The following is a 17038-nucleotide window of genomic DNA, read 5'->3' as shown; positions in this document are numbered from 1 at the left end:
ACACTTGAGTGAAACTTTATCTGGCTCTTTATCTTTACAATGAAGTATGCTTGAGTATTTTTTTTTTCTTTGTGCTTTTTAAAGGAAAACATAAGTGGCTTTATAGACATAATTCATTGTCCTTCCAATCTCTCTCTTGCAGAAATATTTACAGAGTAATTAAGTGGACATTGTAGATAAAATAGACTAGATAGAATTAGAATCTCCAAAGCCCATTGGTTAAGGCCTAACATAGGTAAATTAAATAAAAAGAAAATATGAAACTGAAGAAAAGTCATGGTGTTGGAGATCAGACAGACATGTGAGCAGTTTGTGGTGTGCCACAGCAAAATGGAAATGGCTTGTTTTCTCAAAATATCCATTTTTTCTGATATATCCTGGCTGCCTAGTATGGCCTTGACTTTTGGAAGCAAGAATCTCAGTACTCCAGGTAGTCTTAGAGAATGTTTGCAAGTGAATTTATGGCAGTTATCTCAGTTGGTCAAAGGCAGTTCAAAGCATTTTGTATAGCTTATTTCATTAGATTCTCACAGTAATCTAGTTAGGTAAAATGATCTCCTTACTCTCATTGTACAGATGAAGAAACTAAAACCAAAAGAGTTAAAGCTGTGCCTGTATCTTAGACTGTTTTGAATCAGAATTTGAATTCAGAGCTTCCTAAACCTAACTCCATTGTGCTACGTATTATGCTAAACTGCTTCTTGCTTCTACTTTAAGTGCTGGAGGAGATGCAAAAATAAGTCTCAAAGGAATTTCTGCTTAGCAGGGGAGGTGATAAGACTTATGCACAAGTAAAAGGAATTCAAATTAGAATAAGATATGCACATAAGGAGACTGCAAAGTGTGGGGAGATCAGATTTCCCCTGTGTCTGCAATTTAGCAAGTGGAAAACTATTTTCTGGTTAATACAGAAAACCTGCCTAAAGAGAGATTGTTTAGATTATGTTAAATAAGTGCATGGAGTTTCTTATGTCCTGTTTAAATCGGATTTTATCTAGATAGCTTCAGTCATTGCTCATATGCCCCTTAGATGAAATCTAAATAAGGTCTGGTGACAGTCTATCTTTTTCAACATTGAATAGCATCCAAGAAGCAAACAAAACCGGATCCACACGTGGCAGCTGGGTTCATTTCCATTATCTCCACACAGGTGGATACCTTTCTTTTGCATCCAATCAGACCAGTGAATTCCAAGGCTAACTCTTTTCTTTATCTAAGGGGGAATGTGAAGCTTATTGTGGAATTCTGGTATTTGTGCTCTTTTTTCTCTTTACTTCAATGGATTTCAGATGTCATTGAGCTGCCCAATTTACTTCCCATTCCATCAGCAAAAAAGAATCACAAATCCCACACATCTCTCTACCTTGACCTGACTTTCTCCACAGGGAGGGATTCTGGCTTTGTAGAAATAGATCCATTATGCCTGGAGTTTTAGCAGAAAGAGGCTCAGAAGGTCAGGATAAAAACAGTGCTTTTTCTTGATCTGGGCCCTTGAGCCCTTGTTTTTTAAACAAAGTCACCCTTGTCTTGCTTCCCTGCTGTTATTGGGTCAGGCTTTCATGGAGGCACTCGACAGAGGTGTTTTTTCTATATAGTAAATGTATTGCTCCCCAAATGAAAGCATCCCGTTATGGAGGCAACAAAACTGGGCTTCCTTCTTCTGTGTGGAAATTGTTCAGGTTCTTGTCAGTAATACCAAGATTTTATGTTTCCACCATCACTACCCACTTATTCCCCAAGAAATCCTTGATTCAGCTAACATAGCTCTCATCATTCGGGCAATTCAGGCATTCTCCAGTCTGCTGGAGCGGCTGATCTATAGAACAACAATATGTTTTCTGTGTGTGCATTCTCATGGATGTGAACATGTGCACTCATGCATGTGGGGAGGGTTTCCTGTATTGCTGTAGGGCTTGCTGTTAAAAAGGAAGCAGCCAGAAAGCACTTTCTATATGTTAACAAATTGAATTTTGCCCATGACACAGATTCCAGAGGACCTGCAGTAGAAAATAAAATTATTGATTGTTATAGAATAAATGCAAACACTTGATTAATTTTGTCTTTCTAAATTAACAGTTTGAGGACAAAACTCAAAGCCATCACAGTGTCCTCTTTGTTCGAAATTAATGTCTTAAGGGTAAGGGAGAGGTAAGGAGCACAAAGTTTCCAATCCCTTTTTTACTAAAATCTTTAGGCCTATTTAACACTGTGGGATTTCATTTTAAATAGAATTACTGAGGAGATTATTTTCCAAATGGCCTTGTCACAGACCCCTAATGGCTGTGCAAAATGGACTTTGAAATTCACTCCTGTATAAAGAAATGAAAAATGAGTTTGCTTGTGTGTTAGAGCTGAGTTAGCAGTGGTTAAAAACTTTTTTTTCTTGTGACTATTCTAATAGAAACAGTTATTCTTCTGTCTTCCCTCCTCAAGTAGAAACTGTGCTTTCTAGGTTTTGTTAAGCCCAACCCCTGCAATAAATGAGATATTATATGCCCTACTGAAAAGTACATCAGATGCAGATTAAGGATAATCTCATTCAAATCCTTGCTTTAGTTTGAGACAAATAATTTAACCCTCTTAACTTGTATCTCCTTATCTGTAAGATAGCTCATATTTATAACACTGTTTTAAGATTTGCAAAGTCCTTTCCATTACTATTTAATTTGAGACTCACAAAAGCCTTTGTAAGCAGGTACTATTGTTAGTATTCACATTTTACAAGTGAAGAAACTGAGGCACAGAAAGTTTACAGAAACTAATACATGTTTAAGACAGGATTTAAACTGTCTTCTGACTCCAAGTCCTTCACATTTTGAGCATCAAAGAAGAAAATACAGTGACTCAGTCAATAATCATTTGTTAACTGCTATGTCCCAGGCACTGAGCTTTTTTTATTGGTGTTTAATCATTTAATTCATGTCTGACTCTTTGTGACTCCTTTTGGGGTTTTCTTGGCAAAGATACTGGATGGAGTGGTTAGCTATTTCCTTGTTTTGCTCATTTTACAGATGCTGAAACCAAAGGCCAAGGACAGACAGTGCTAAATAGTGGAACCCAAATTTCAACCCCTATTCTTTGATCTTAAATCCAGTATATGCTCTTGAAATGATTGTGTGGCTTTGCTATAATTATTCAAATGTAAAGCATTATTACTAATACTTTGCCCTATACATGGTGGTGATGGTGGGGATGCTTAATAAACTCTTCTTACTGCATATTCCATTGAGACATATTCCTTTTACCTATTAATAGTTATATCCTTAAGCAGATTTGTTTTATATTTGTTCTGTCTCTCTTTTGTTGGTTCATTTTGATACTCCTAATTTGACACACATTTAGGACTTCTCCATCTTTTACTTAACAGCTTCCTTACCCAGGAAAAAATTCTTCCTGATTCATGCTCTCCTGATTAGTGGCTCTCTGGCCATTTCTCCCACCATTTCTGAAAGAATCTCAGCTACATTTGCTTCACTCCTGGCTTAACCATTTCCTTTTATTTTTAAATTTTTATTTATTTTATTTTCAATTTAAGAAATAAAATAAGCATTTCTATAACATAGCAAATTAAAAAAAGATTATTGCACATGAAACTGCAAATCTATTATATATAAAACGTTCTATTCCTTTTAAATATATATTAACATTATTGTGTAAATTTCTTCTTTTTCTTTTTTTTTCTGTCAGCTACCTCTCCTTCCTCTCTAAATGGCCATCATTACATGCGTGTGCACATACACCCACACACAACTATTCTATACATACTTCTATTTATCAGTTCTTTTTCTGGTTGCAGATAGTGTTTTCCTTCATATGTCCTTTGTAGTTAATTTGGGCATACATAATAGTCAAAATAACTTATTCACTCAAAGTCATTCTTACTGTTTTTATTGTTGTTGCTGTATACAATGTTCTCTTGGTTCTGCTTATTTTGCTCTTCATTATTTCATCCAAGTACATCCATATTTTTTGATGAACTCATAATTTCTTATATCATAGTAGTATTCTTTTAAAATTTATTCAGCCATTATTCCTCAATTGACAAGGTCTCTGTAATTTCTAGGTTTTTTGCTACCACAAAAAGAGCTTCTTTTCTTTTCTTTATTTCTTTTTTTTTTTTAAATCATCTTTGGAAATAGAACTATTAGTAGTATTGTTGGGTCAAAGGGCATATTTAATTTAATAATTTTTGGACATAATTCCAAATTGTTCTCCAAAATGGTTGGATCAGTTCACATTTCTACCAACAATTGAATTAGTGTCCCAATTTTTCCACATTCCCTCCAACATGTGTTATTTTTCCCTTTAAATATTTTAGCTAATCTGATAGGTATAAAATGATATCTCTGTATTGATTTAATTTGCATTTCTCTAATTAATAGTGATTTGGAGTATTTTTTTCATGTAACTATAAATTGTTTTGATTTATTCATTGGAAAACTGCCTTTAAAAATAATTTCAAGATTTTCCTAGCTCCTTACCAGTTTTCTGGTATCTTCTGGGATACTTTCCCTCCCCCACCTTCTAACTTCCCTTTAAATGTGAATTTACTCTTTTTGGCTTATTTGCTTATATTTCATTTCCAGATCTTAGCACCATGTCTGGCACATAGTAAAAGCTTAATAAATGCTATATTTATCTGTCTGTCTATCTATTTCTTTTTAATAGTTTATCTGTGTTACAAATGTCTTTTTAATTCAAATCACATTGTGATCTAAATTTCTGCAGTTTTTTTTTTTTATTCCTGATTTTCCTTCTGATTAGACCACATGAAAACATTCCTAAACATTTTTGTAATTCTCCAGAGTCTTCCCTTCACAATCTGGAAAAAGAGCTCTCTAGCTTTCTGGTCCCAGAGAAGCACTGTCTGGCAATTGCAAATGCAACAGAACTATTGCCCTCTTGTGAGGGGGGTCAAAATAAAAGCCATTTGAAATCTGGGAAGTGTTTCCTTCAAAATTAAACACAAATCATATGTGCAGAACATTCCCTGAAAGAAGTCTTTAAACCAAACAGGAGAGCACCCACAAAGTTCTGTGATCTCATTCATGATACCCTGAAAAAAGGAAAATATAGTGAGAGCCGTCAGGGAAAGTCATGTGGATTCCCTTATAAGACCTGGCTGGCATTGTCTTTTCTCATAGATGGTAGTTTGTCATTAAATATAAAAAGTGGAATATTCCAAAAGCTTTTATGCTTTCTAGAAATAATGAATTTCTATTTGTGACCCTTTGAGTTACTCAAGAGCAATTAGTCATTTGCAGGCAAAGAAATCTTAAGTGCACTAATCAGTAAGTATACTCCAATGTGTTCTAGTCATTAGTCAAGTTTCCAATGGGTTCTCCTCAAAAATCAGGCTTCTCTTTGTGATTAGAACAATATGTTCTATAAAAGGTAGGAATAAGTGATGGCAGGGAACAGGGAAAAGGATGAATAAGAATAGAATGGATGTTTTTCTTATTATTTGACTTTATATTTCTTTCCCCTTTTCTATAGGAAAAATCTTAAGGGAAAACAGAATGCTGGTATAGATTGATATGTTTACTGAAAACCAAAATTAGGCTTAGAAAAGACTTTGGTTTGATATAAGGAAAGCTGATCTGGCTCTTGTTCAGTATTGAACTATATGACAGTGGTATGATGCCTTTCTCCCTCAATGTGAATACATCCTACGTCCAAACACAATGAAATACTACTGAATTTAAACTTTGAAGGGCTTATAGACATTTAAAAATAAAAAGATGGTTTGTTCAATAGAGAAATATGGGAGAAACATTTTATTCCTATATATAAAAAAAAACTGTGATTGCCTGGAATTATGCCCAAAAAATTATCAAATTGTGCATACCCTTTGATCCAGCAGTGTTTCTATTGGGCTTATGTCCCAAAGAAATACTAAAGAAGGGAAAGGGACCTGTATGTGCCAAAATGTTTGTAGCAGCCCTATTTGTAGTGGCTAGAAACTGGAAAATGAATGGATGCCCATCAATTGGAGAATGGCTGGGTAAATTGTGGTATATGAATGTTATGGAATATTATTGTTCTGTAAGAAATGACCAGCAGGATGAATACAGAGAGGACTGGTGAGACTTACATGAACTGATGCTAAGTGAAATGAGCAGAACCAGGAGATCATTATACACTTCGACAACGATATTGTATGAGGACATATTTTGATGGAAGTGGATTTCTTTGACAAAGAGACCTAACTAAGTTTCAACTGATAAATGACGGACATAAGCAGCTACACCCAAAGAACGAACACTGGGAAACGAATGTAAACTATCTGCATTTTTGTTTTTCTTCCCGGATTAATTATACCTTCTGAATCCAATTCTCCCTACGCAACAAGAGAACTGTTCGGTTCTGCAAACATATATTGTATCTAGGATATACTGCAACATATCCAACATATAAAGGACTGCTTGCCATCTAGGGGAGGGGGTGGAGGGAGGGAGGGGGGAAAAAATCGGAACAGAAACGAATGTCAATATAATGTAATTATTAAATAAAAAATTAAAAAAAAAAAAAAAAAAAAAGAAATGACCAGCAGGATGAATACAGAGAGGACTGGCGAGACTTACATGAACTGATGCTAAGTGAAATGAGCAGAACCAGGAGATCATTATACACTTCGACAACGATATTGTATGAGGACATATTTTGATGGAAGTGGATTTCTTTGACAAAGAGACCTAACTAAGTTTCAACTGATAAATGACGGACATAAGCAGCTACACCCAAAGAACGAACACTGGGAAACAAATGTGAACTATCTGCATTTTAGTTTTTCTTCCCGGGTTATTTATACCTTCTGAATCCAATTCTCCCTACGCAACAAGAGAACTGTTCGGTTCTGCAAACATATATTGTATCTAGGATATACTGCAACATATCCAACATATAAAGGACTGCTTGCCATCTAGGGGAGGGGGTGGAGGGAGGGAGGGGGAAAAAAAATCGGAAAAGAAACGAGTGCAAGGAATAATGTTGTCATTATAAAGTAATCATTAAATAAAAAAAATAAAAAAATTAAAAAAAAAACAAAACTGTGATTGCATCTATTTTAGGAATCCCCTTAACTGAATCAGATGATGATGGAGAAAGCATGATTCATTGTGACCTCATCCCCCTTTTAAAAATGATCACATGATGGTCAATGTTCTAGTAAATAAGCCTCTTAGAGCTTATAGACTTTGGTCTTTGCATGACAGATATCCAGTCTAATGTTGGATCCATGCTAAAAGCCTTCCCTGTTGTTTGTTCCTTCTATGGTTTGCATTCTCTTAGATTAGACTTTACACAGAAACCAGGATATCATAGGGGATTTTAGTGGAAGTTGCATTACTAAAGCATCCTTAATAGTAATAAAAACTGATGGGGAAAAGGATAAAGGGAGACATAATAGAAGATATAGGTACAATGGAAGGATTTGCTTTTTGGGGTGCCTAGATGAGAGTTTTAAATTTTGAAAATGGGTGTTGGTTTTAAACTTTCACCAGATAGAGGTCCTATTTCCTCAACTAACATGAAAACAGGGACTTTGTTTTTATTTTTCTTTTTATAGAACTGTAAGCTTCTCAAGGGTAGGGAGTGTTTCATTTTTGTTTTTATATGTCTAGCACCTACTATTGTTCCTGGCATGTAGTTAACATTTAATAAATGCTTATTCATTGATTGGAGTATTTTTATGTTCTTCACAGAGCCTACAGTACCTTTCATGTTATAGGTGCGAAGAACATCATCAGACTAATCTAGTGCTCTTTCCATTTAATTATGGACCCTGTGACAATAAAAAGAATAAATTAAGTAAATCCACAATATCTCTAGTTGTTTTCATTAGCAAAATCAGCAACAGCTTTATTTGTCAGAGTTGAAAACTCTGCATCTTAGAGAAACTTTAAATATCTTCAATAAAGCAGTCTTCCATTTAAAATAGAACTAGACAGGTTCTTTCAGGATCTGTCTGAAATATTTGTTGATTGGTTGATTGATAGATTAACTAATGAAACATGTCCTTTATATGCTTATAGGAGGATATTACTACCTTCTTATAAAGTTTATACTTCAGTGTGTTGTGGAGGGGGTTCATTTTCAGAAAAATTCATATGGTTGTTTTAGCTTTGGTACTAGTAGCAGAGATGGGATGTGAAATCCTCTCCTTTCTTATTTGATGTTTATTCTCAGGTTTAATTGTCTTCCCACTGATGTCATCTAAACAGTCTTGTTTTTCTTGTTCTTCCTTGGACACTTACATATCTTCCTGTCTTCCACTAACAGCTTCCAGTATCCATTATGTTCCTTTAGTCAGTTCTGTTTTATCACTCACAGTTTCCTGTGTATGTTCCCAGGAGAGTGTTCTTTCCATTAGAAGGATTTCCTTGTGGGCAGCTCTGCCCAGTGTGTGTGATGCAATACCGACAATGGAGAGAGCCTATTCAATAAGACACAGATCTTTTTTCCTGTACCTTTAGTGAGCAAATATGTCATCCATCATCAAATAGTGCTTATTACACACCCATGTGCTTGTAGCGTTTTACAGAGAAGCCCACAAATCAAATCAAAGACAGTGGCTTGGCTACTAAGAGCTATTGCTATTTTTACGACACTTACTTCCATGCAAAATAACATTTTGAATGGAATGATTTTTGCCATTCCATTGCTTTCCATGTAAACTGCTGGCAGAGATGTTTTATTTCATGAAGGTGTACATCCTTTTACAAAATGATATAAAATATAAAGTATACAGGCAGTGCTTGACATATAGGAGTTTAATTAGCATTTATTTATTGATCAATTTAATTGAAAATTGAGTATTAAATGAACTATATCTTGAATTCACAAGGAGAACTTTGATTTTTAAAGTTCTATGGTAAATTCTTTTATAAACTGAAGTCACTTTTGTAAAATTCTATGAAGTGAAATTAAATTAGATGACTTGGAAGGTTCTTTAAAATTCTAAAATTTAGGAGTCCTTGAATTGATGCAGATCAGTGAGCAGACACAAAAGAATAATACAGCTACAACATGGTTAAAAAACCAAACCAAACCAAACCAAACCAGAAACAAAGTCAACTCTGATGAATGAAATGACCAATCATGACTCCAGAAGATCAATGATGAGGCATGCTTCCCACCTCCTAACAAGGAAGTATAAAGCAGTATATAATAAGACATTCTCAGATGTTTCCAGTGTACTGATTTATTTTATTTGATTATACTTATTTGTCACAAAAGAAGTTTTGTGTCAGGTAAAGCAGAAGAAAAATAGGGGAGATGGAGGTTAGTGACAGTAATGGCAAAAATAAAGGGGGAAAGCATTAATGAAACATTTATTATTATTTTTAATGAACAGAAGGAAGTTCAAAGAGAGACAGGTCAAGAAGACAACTTTGGATTTAATGTGTTGAATTTAATATATATTTTTAAAAAAACAAGTTTTATGTAATAAGAATTTGCAATTTCATTTATAATACTTTTTTTTGTTCTTGGCATATGGAAATGATCATTTTTATTGATGTTTGTCAAGTTCAGAATAACAATAAACAGAATAAGAAAATAAATATTAAAGTTCAACAAAAGGTGATTTCACTTTACTTGCCAATTTATCTTTTAGGTAATTCTATATTTTTAAGTGCCAGGTTTATTTAGATATTATAAAAATAAATATAAATGCCTCAAGAGACCAGACCACAGACTAGCTAGTCTTACATACTCTTGCAACTGTAGCACACAGATCACCTTTTAAAAAACCCTCATATCTCAGGGGATAAGATTTGGCTATATATTCTCTTAGGGAGCTCATCTCTTTTCTGTGAGAAGTTCCTGGACTAGAAATAATTTCCATATTTGTCTTCTTCAGATAGTAGGACACCTTCAGAAGCCCTATTAAATATCTATAAAAGGCGGTCTCTAATGAGGAGCGGAGAATTGGCTTAGGGTATGAATCACTTGTGAGACTATTGGATTTCAATGGTAATACACCTTTTCAGGACTCCCATCAGCCTTATTCTGGCAGCTTTTCCCTCATGAATGATCAGAAAAAGAAATAGCTTTTCATCTATCTCAGCCACTTACTACCTGTGTAACCTTATACAACACATTGAACTTCCCTGAGCCTTAGTTTCCTCATATGTAAAATAAATCTATGAGGTCCTCTTTAGTTGTAGATCTGTGATTCTGTGATCTACAATAGACAGCAAATTGGCTAGAAAACTATTTCTCTGGTTTTCTGTTAAAAAAAAAAAAGGCACAAGACACGGAGATGGGAGTGGGGGATGATCAAAGACACTCTGTATTAGAGGTTTCATAGGATTGACATTGTATTCATTCCACAGGAAAATGTTGCTTTCCCAACTCTCCAATAGATGTTTTGAATTAGTCTAGTTCCTTTTGCTGCCCGTTTTCAAAGTCTTTTTTTTTTTTTCCACAGACACTGACGTAAGACATTTTTCAGCTGAGAACCACAGAATGGGACTCCCTCTGGCAATTTCCCAGATCCTGAGCTTGACATCAGTTAACAGCTGTCTAGTTTTGGGCTTTGCTGCACAAGGAACATGCCTCCTATCACTGGCAACTCTCTGCTGAACTTTGTATATCACGAAGTGGCCTGTGATGAAATTTATACCCAGGGCTTCCTCTTTGTGGGAAGTCCAGGTTTGCTTAAATTTGATGACTTCATGTGAAGTTTAAAGAGAAACAAATCTGGTTATTCTAATCATTCATGTCAGTGGGCATTGAGCAATGTTCTGTGATGTGGCCTTGCTGCTTGTGTCTTGGTAACTGAAGAAAAGAGACAGCTTCACTGTCCAAATGAGATAATATTTGAAATGTGGTTAGCACAGTGCCTGGCACATAGTAGGTGGTATATAAATGCATATTGCCTTCCCTTCCTCTCATAAGCTATTAGTAAACAAGGAGAAGGAGCAACTGAGAGTAGATTTCTCAAGGGAACTTTTTCTCAGCTCTTTTTCTTGAAACATATTACTTGTGACTATCTGCAAAAAAGCCATGAGGTTAGAATGCATATTGATTCATGGACAGTCCTTATCAAGAAGGATAAACACTCTCCCTTCAATAAGAGAGAGTCAGGAGCATCTAAGAACAAAATCTGGTCTATCTGAACCAATCTCCTCATACTCCAAAGTAAGTGTTCTTTGCACTGGCAGTTCTTTAGAAGTTTTTCTATTATCAATGCTAACCCTCCATTTCCCCCCCTGGTACTTCACAGCAATAAACCAAAAGACATTGTTTCTGCCTAGTCAGAAATATAATAGGGTCTGTTATGAGTGGCACAATAGGGAGATAGATGACTTTAATTATAAGAACACTTAATATGAATACTGCTTACCAGCATGTAGACAGCCTATAAAATCTAACACAAATCAAATTGTAGGCATGTATTAAAAATGTTCTCTCATTTTAAATTAAGAAGAGTTCTTATCTGAAAACATTTGGGTTGAAATAATGTTTGAAACATTGCTAGAGGTAATTTGTGAATCCAAATAATCTTTTACCAAGTTATAATTTAATATTTGTCTTCCTCCTTCCTTCCTTCTTTTCTTCTCTCCTTTTTTCCTTCCTACCTTCCTCTCTCCCTCCCTTTCTTCCTTTCTTCTTTCCTTTTTTCCTTCTTCCCTTCTTTCCTCCCTCCCTTTCTTCCCTCCATCCCTCCTTCCTTCCATCCTTCCTTCCTTTCTCTTTTTCTTTCTTTCTTTCTTTTTCTTCTCAAACTACTTTCAGGATATATCCCATAGTATTTATTTTGTAATAACTTAAAATTTTTTCAGTTTCAAGAAAAAGCTAATTGACTACTTCTTTGGTATATTGTAGAGAAGATTCTAGATTAGATTAGACAATGTCTAAGATTCTTTCCAACTGTCAAATGCTGTGCTTCTTTGTAGTAATTAGGCCATCTCCCAGCTTCTTATATATACAGTACATCACAATATGACACTTGAATCATCAAAAAATGTAATTATTTCTACATACAGGAAAAAAAGTGATTAAGTACATTTTAAAAAGTTGTTTATTGTTTTTTTTTTTTCCCCTTTCACTAACAAAGAGACAGGGTGGTATAGTAGTGGATAGAGAACAAGTCTCAAAGTCAAAAAGACCTATATTCAACTCCCATTTCTGATAAATACTAGTTATGTAATTTTGAAGGACTCATTCAATCTTTCAGTGTTATAGGCAATTCTCTAAGACAATTGCAGAGAATGTGCCAACCTATTTTGGTAAAGGATGTTTCTTCACTTGAAAGTTCCCTGTACTTATAAAAACACTGGTTTAGTCTTTTAACTTTTGAGAAATAAAGATTTCAAATGAAGGTAATTAGTGAATCTTCAGGGCCCTTTATGAAACCAAAGAAGGAACATCAGTCTCTCTATTTCTCTGTCTCTGTCTGTCTCTGTCCCTATTTCTGTCTTTGTCTCTCTCTCTGTCTCTGTGTCTCTGTCTCTGTCTCTCTCTTTCCTCTTTCTTCTCTCTATTTCCCATTACTTTTTTTAAACTATAAATTGACCAGAAAATTCCATCAATAGGACTTTTGGTCAAGATGGGTGCCTGAATAGGAAGCAGACAATCTAATTATCACACACCAACTCCAGCAAAAACCTGAAATTCACAAGACAAAAATAAATGGTTGAATACAAAGAGAAATTATAATAAATAGTTTCCTCTATCTCAAAATTTTATACAAAGTCAAATGGAAGTTCACAGACAATAGGAAGAAAGAGATAGAGGGATGTTAGCAAAGCCAGTTATCAGTACAGGGAAATAAGTCAGAAACCTTCCTATATGACCAGAGATAATTATACATGTAGTCTTCAAAATTCTGTGTTCAGAGGCAGCAAAACTGGAGGCCTCCCCCATTCTAAGAATGACCCAGGGAATTCAGAAAGGCCAAGGTGGTCAAAAAGCCCTAGGAAAAAAACTTTAGAATCCCCAAAGCAGCCTGTTAGTCCTAAGACTGAGACAGTGTGGGTCCAAAGGTTTGGAGAGCCTTAGTTCTATGTGTTAAGATTTTATCGAGGGCCATGAAAATCCACTATTCTGAATCCCAAATCTCCATGAGACTCTTGCCCATGAAAGTAAAAGTCAGCACAGAAATCCATGGCAATACTAAATAGTGATAACAGCTGCACACAAAAGTTCAGCAAAGAGCAGAATCTGTTGTTAGCAAAAAGTCATTTCAGGAAGCCAAACTGAAGAGAAAAGTAAATTAATGAAAAAACAAATCTATTAAAACATCATTGTAGCTTTAGAGTTCCTTCAAAAGAAGTAAATAATACTATAACAAATGAAATTAGATAGTCAAAGAAAAAAAAAAGAAATTTCCATAAGTACATGAAAACTTAGAAGAAATGAACCAAGAGATTAAAAAAAAAAAAAAAAAAGCTCTATTGGGAAAAAAAAAAGAATTAGAAGGAGAATAAATTGTTTAGAATAGAAAGTGGCAAGCTTAAAGAATGGATTCCTTGAAAATTAGAATGGACAAAATAGACATCAATGACTCCATGATACATCAAGACATATTAGAACAAAATCAAAAGATTGAAAAGAGTAGAAGAAATTATAAGTTATCTGACATCAAAAACAACTGACTAAAAAAATAGATTAAGGAAGATAATTTAAGAATCAAAAGACTTATCTAGATACTGTTCCTCATATCTAAGTATAGATAGATGATGGATAGATAGTGAGAATATTAAGTTGATCTTTTTTTGCTTATTTATTGATCTTATTTACAATTAATTGATTTTGTCCTGTAACTGCTTAAATCATGGTTCTCTGTGTCTGAACTTGGTTGAAAATTCAGCTGGCCTATAATGTTTAAAAATCCAGCTTTCCTATTAATCACTGATTTATTCTTGCCTCAAAGAATTTAGCTGATCTTGGGGAATGTGTGTGAACACCTGTGAATTAGGTACATAGCACCAAGGTATCCTTCAAGAAAATAACATATTCCTATCTCTTTTTAAAAATTTCTATTTTTTAATCTCAATTACATGTAAACAAAAAAATTAGCATTCTTTTTAAATTTTTGAGTTCTATATACCCTCCTCCTTTTCTCCTTCCTTTCCCCCTTCATTGAGAAGACAAGAAATTTGATATCAATTATACATGTGCAGTCATGCATCCATATCATCCATGTTACAAAAGAAAATACAGATTAAAAAAACAACCTTAAAAACAAAAACAAGAATAATAAAGTTATTAAAAATGCTTTGCTATGCATTCAGACTCCCTCAGTTCTTTCTCTGGAGGTGGGATAGCATTTTTTCATTTTAAATTCTGTGAAATTGCCTTGGATCATTGTATTGCTGAGAATAATTAGATCGTTCATAGTTGATCATCATACAGTTTTGTTATCACTGTGTACAATGTTGTCCTGACTGTGCTCATTTAACTTTTCATCAGTTAATGTAAGACTTGCCAAGTTTTTTTGCAAAGTATCTTGCTCACTATTTCTTCTAGCATAATGGTATTCTATTATACTCATATATCACATCTTGTTTAGTCTTCTTCAATTGATTGGCATTCCCTCACTTTCCAGTTCTTTGTCACTACAAAACAACTATTATAAATGTTTCGGTACATTTTTTGGGTTTCTTATCTCTTTTGAATATAGAAATAATAGTGGTATTGATGAATGAAAGGGTATGCATAGTTTTTATAGCCCCTTGGGCATAATTCCGAATTGCTCTTCAGAATGGTTAGATCAATTTACAATTCCATCAGCAAAGCATCATTGTCCCACTTTTTTCCACAGCCCCTCCAGCATTTATCTTTTTCCTTTTCTATTATATTAGCCAATCTGATAGATATGAAGTGGTATCTCATATAGTACCTCAGAAATGGTTTAATTTGCATTTTTCTAATCAGGGGTACTTTAGTGCATTTTTTTTTCATATGAGTGTAAGTATCTTTGATTTCTTCTGCCTGTTGATATTTTTTGACCATTTATTGATTTGGAAACGACTTATATTCTTATAATTCTGACCCAGTTCTCTATATATTTGAGAAATAAAGCCTTTATCAGAGAAAAAAGCTGAATATCCTCACTCCCCAGTTTCCTGCTTTCCTTCTAATCTTGATTGCATTTATTTTGTTTGTGTAAAAGCATTTTAATTTGGTGTCATCAAAATTATCTGTTTTATATCCTGTAATGTTCTTTATCATTTATTTGGTCATAAATCCTTATTTTAGTCATAAAACTAACACAAAATATTCCATGCTTGCATAATGTTTTGACATCAATAATTCTTTATGCCTAAATCATGTACTCCTTTCTCTTAAGAAGCTTACATTCTAATATAGACAATAGAAGACAAAACATAAAGGGGAAATTGGAAAGTGGTGGTGGGGAAAGGCTAGGAAATAGGCAAGGCTGTTGGTGAAAAGCTTCTAGAGTAAAATGAGCATGGAATGAACAATTCATTCAATCCTTCCTAACAATTAGGAAGAAAATGAGGTCTGGAAATGTTTAAAGATTTGCCCAAGGTCATAAAGATTGTTAGTAAATAAGCCAAGACTACAACAGAGCCAAGTATTCTGTCTTCCACTTCAGGACTTTTTATCACTATACCAAACTGCCTGCTCTTATGAAGAAAGTGTCCTGACAATGATTAAGAAAATATTAATACAGCCCTCTTTGTAGTAGCCAGAAACTGGAAACTGAGTGGATGCCCATCAATTGGAGAATGGCTGAACATTATTGATCAGAGAAATGCAAATTAAGACAACTCTGAGATACCACTACACACCTGTCAGATTGGCTAAGATGACAGGAAAAAATAATGATGAATGTTGGAGGGGATGCGGGAAAACTGGGACACTAATGCATTGTTGGTGGAGTTGTGAACGAATCCAGCCATTCTGGAGAGCAATCTGGAATTATGCCCAAAAAATTATCAAATTGTGCATACCCTTTGATCCAGCAGTGTTTCTATTGGGCTTATATCCCAAAGAAATACTAAAGAAGGGAAAGGGACTTGTATGTGCCAAAATGTTTGTAGCAGCCCTGTTTGTAGTGGCTAGAAACTGGAAAATGAATGGATGCCCATCAATTGGAGAATGGCTGGGTAAATTGTGGTATATGAATGTTATGGAACATTATTGTTATGTAAGAAATGACCAGCAGGATGAATACAGAGAGGACTGGCGAGACTTACATGAACTGATGCTAAGTGAAATGAGCAGAACCAGGAGATCATTATACATTTCGACAACAATATTGTATGAGGACATATTTTGATGGAAGTGGATTTCTTTGACAAAGAGACCTAACTAAGTTTCAATTGATAAATGACAGACATAAGCAGCTACACCCAAAGAACGAACACTGGGAAACAAATGTGAACTATCTGCATTTTAGTTTTTCTTCCCGGGTTATTTATACCTTCTGAATCCAATTCTCCCTATGCAACAAGAGAACTGTTCGGTTCTGCAAACATATATTGTATCTAGGATATACTGCAACATATCCAACATATAAAGGACTGCTTGCCATCTAGGGGAGGGGGTGGAGGGAGGGAGGGGGAAAAAAATCGGAAAAGAAACGAGTGCAAGGAATAATGTTGTCATTATAAAGTAATCATTAAATAAAAAAAAAGAGAATGGCTGAACAAGTTATGATATATGAAATATATTGTTCTGTAAGAAATGACTAACAGGATGATTTCAGAAAGGCCTGGAAAGACTTACATGAACTGATGCTGAGTGAAATGAGCAGAACCAGGAGATCGTTATATACTTCAACAACAATACTATATGAGGCTCAATTCTGATGGATGTGGCTCTCTTCAACAATGAGATAAACCAGTTTCATTTAATGAAGAGAAGCAGCTATACCCAGCGAAAGAACTATGGGAAATGAGTGTGAACCACAACATAGCATTTCCACTCCTTCTGTTTTTGTCTGCTTGCATTTTTGATTTCCTTCTCAGGTTATTTTTACCTTATTTCTAAGTCTGATTTTTCTTGTACAGAAAAACAACTGTATGGATATGTATACATATATTGTATTTAACATACA

At 34.5% G+C, this 17038-nt stretch overlaps 1 long non-coding RNA gene across 1 annotated transcript; it reads right to left on the bottom strand.

Annotated features, from left to right (window-relative positions):
* Nucleotides 1-6521: 6521 nt before the first annotated feature.
* LOC127557684 (uncharacterized) lies at nucleotides 6522-16752 on the bottom strand. Its single transcript, XR_007952593.1, has 2 exons — nucleotides 16287-16752; nucleotides 6522-6695 (listed from the first exon to the last, which is right to left on the bottom strand). It is a non-coding gene; the product is annotated as an uncharacterized LOC127557684 (long non-coding RNA).
* Nucleotides 16753-17038: the final 286 nt, after the last annotated feature.

The sequence above is a fragment of the Antechinus flavipes genome, chromosome 1 (assembly GCF_016432865.1).
Source record: "Antechinus flavipes isolate AdamAnt ecotype Samford, QLD, Australia chromosome 1, AdamAnt_v2, whole genome shotgun sequence".
NCBI classification, from domain to species: Eukaryota; Metazoa; Chordata; class Mammalia; order Dasyuromorphia; family Dasyuridae; genus Antechinus; species Antechinus flavipes.
This window is presented reverse-complemented; position numbering and strand designations above follow the sequence as displayed.